Genomic DNA, 2,791 nt, shown 5'->3' with positions numbered 1-2,791 from the left:
GAACAAGCATAATAAGAAAATATTACAGCTCTGTTGCTATAGCCTCTGTAACCATAATAGCTAGATCATGACACACCATAACTTGTGGGAGGGGAGTTCCAAACATCCCTCTAATACACTGCTTCTTCAGAAGAGATGCAATTAAGGTGACACGATAGTTTTCTGTGGGTAATTTACTTGAGTGATTAAACTACTGTGATTTATTTTATGGTGGAATGTATTTTGGGGTTAGCCAAGCTGCAAGATGCTCCAGGGAATAAGTCAGTGCACGTGGCAGCAAAGAGCGGAAGAGCAACAGAGATAAAGAGAAACAAAAATCATAGCAAAGAAGGTCAGGCCCACAATGTCTATAATTTAGAGACATCTCAAGCCTGTTTCTTTCTCATAATTTCAGCCAGAATGGAAGAATTTACAAGAAATTCTTTCCCATGAAAGATTAGAGATGTAGAATAGATTCCTCAGTTCTATGGCCAGAGGGGACCATTGTGGGCATCTAGTCTGACCTCCTGTATGGCACAGGTCAGAGAACTTCCCTCAAATAATTCCTAGAGCAGATCTAATAGAAAAACATTCAGTCTTGATTTAAAAATGGTCACGGATGGAGAATCCACCACAATCTTTGGTAAGTTGTTTCAATGGTTAATGACTCTCCCTGTTAAAAATTAATGCTTTATTTCCAGTCTGAATTTGTCTAGCTTCAACTTCCAGCCCTTGGGTCATCCCAGATTCTCCCCTTCATTCAGGTTCTAGGCATGAAGAGCACGTACCTTACTCTAGACATTCCCACAGAGGAAAGGATTTATTCCAGCTACATAAAATTGGAACGATACAGAGAAGATTAGCATGGCCCCTGTGCAAGGATGACAGGCAAATTCGTAAAGTGTTCCATATTTGGGGGGAGGGATAGCTCAGTGGTTTGAGCATTGGCCTGCTAAACCCAGGGTTGTGAGTTCAATCCTTGAGGGGGCCATTTAGGGATCTGCGGCAAAAATTGGGGATTGGTCCTGCTCTGAGCAGGGGGTTGTACTAGATGACCTCCTGAGGTCCCTTCCAACCCTGATATTCTAGGATTCTATGAGAGTGCCCAGGATCAGGTGTTGATGGGGTCCATTCTTTTTATAGGCACTGAATCCAGATTTAAAGGGCAAAGACAGTGAGAGGGGAAGCAGAGACAGAGATTGTGGGGTGAAAAATGTTTTGGACAATGATAATTTTTTTGAAAACCCCACTCCCCCCACTTCCCTCTCTCTCTGAAAAATTTCAACTCTCTCTAGACAAGAGCAGTTCAACGGGGGTGTCACAACAGAAATGTCCTCACTGGCGATGCCATTATCTTTTTGTCCTTCCCATTGTTACCCAGATCTTTACCTCCTTGAAGCCACCCAATCAGCGCTGCATGCAGACTCCTACCTTTTAGACAGGTGGACCAACAAGAATGCACTACACCCACCTGTTCACTTCCTGGTACAGCTCCAGCTGCTGATTATCACCTGGCTAAGACCCAGTTCTCTCCGACAGCACCTCTCCCCTGGTGTCCTATGATAGTAATAACGATTGACAGGGCCATCATGGCTGTTGCGCCACAGGGTTGAGCTCAGAGGAGAAGGGGAAGGTCACTTCCAGTGGCGGGCTATTGAATTCTACAACATCCGTGGCCACTAGGCAGTTCCAATACAGATATGGAAAAATCCAGAGCAAGGTTTCTATTTACACCCTGCATTTTGGGTTTCCAGATTCCTTGATGCTCAGTCTTTTTCCATTCCCTGAGGTGATGAGATTTGCTATCTTGGGGCCAGATTCTGATTCCTTTACACTGACCAGCACCTCACAGTGGAATGAGGTACTTCTCAATGTGTGTAAAAGAGAGGAGGATCCGGCTGACAAAACACCTCAACATGGTGCAAGTTCCGGAGCCTGGATGGGAAGGACAGTCTGGTGGTTATGGAGCTAGCCTGGGACCCCGATTCAGTTCCCTGATCTTGCACAGACTTTTCTTATGACCTTGGACAAGCCAGGGTACATAGATTGGCACTGCGTGTGAAGATGCGATCACAGCTCGGATAGACAGACCTGCACTAGCTTTAATCAAGCTAGCATGGCTTAGACTAGCTGTGAAGACACAGCAACATGGGATGTATAAGCCCACCTGGAACCCCAGGTACATGTGCTCCTCGCCCGTGCCAGCGTCTGTGCCGCTGCATCTTCATGGCTATTTTAGCTGCACTAGCTAGAGTGAAACTAGTGTGCATGTTGCAAACACACCTCTAGTGGCAGGGCAGACTTACGCCAACTCTCAGTGCTTCAGTTCTCCACCTGCAACGAGGGATAATGGCACCTCCCTACCACACAGGGACACTGGGAGGTGCTCGGGCACTATAGTAATGGGGCGCATAAAAGCGTCGGCTACACAGACAGCCCTGCTAATGGTCAGCGGTGAAACACTGCCCTCCGATCACTGAATACACAGTGCGGATCATAACACCTGCTACCTGATCAAAAAAGCAACGGCTGTATGCAAAGATCAGCAACGATGATGCCACCCTTGTTTCATTGCAACGTGACAGTTCTTACTGTGACAACATCTCTGCGGTGCTAAGCAGGTGCCCATTCCAATGCGATTAGAGCAGTGAGATCGCTGCTTATTTTTCACATTCGGGGAATTCATCAGTTTGTCTCAGGAGCTCAGAGGCCATCAGAACCAAGGAACCACCCCTGCTCCTCCTACACAGTCAATATTTTTATAGGATGAAATCTCTTTGGAAACTAATTGGAAAGAGTGATATGCTTTGGA

At 46.3% G+C, this 2,791-nt stretch overlaps 1 non-coding gene across 1 annotated transcript; it reads left to right on the top strand.

The window, feature by feature from the left end:
• Nucleotides 1-789: 789 nt before the first annotated feature.
• LOC141988307 (U6 spliceosomal RNA) lies at nt 790-895 on the top strand. Its single transcript, XR_012639732.1, has one exon. It is a non-coding gene; the product is annotated as a U6 spliceosomal RNA (small nuclear RNA).
• Nucleotides 896-2,791: the final 1,896 nt, after the last annotated feature.

This window comes from Natator depressus, chromosome 5 (assembly GCF_965152275.1).
Source record: "Natator depressus isolate rNatDep1 chromosome 5, rNatDep2.hap1, whole genome shotgun sequence".
NCBI classification, from domain to species: Eukaryota; Metazoa; Chordata; order Testudines; family Cheloniidae; genus Natator; species Natator depressus.
The sequence above is the reverse complement of the archived record's forward strand: the minus strand, read 5'-3'. Positions and strand labels throughout refer to the sequence as shown.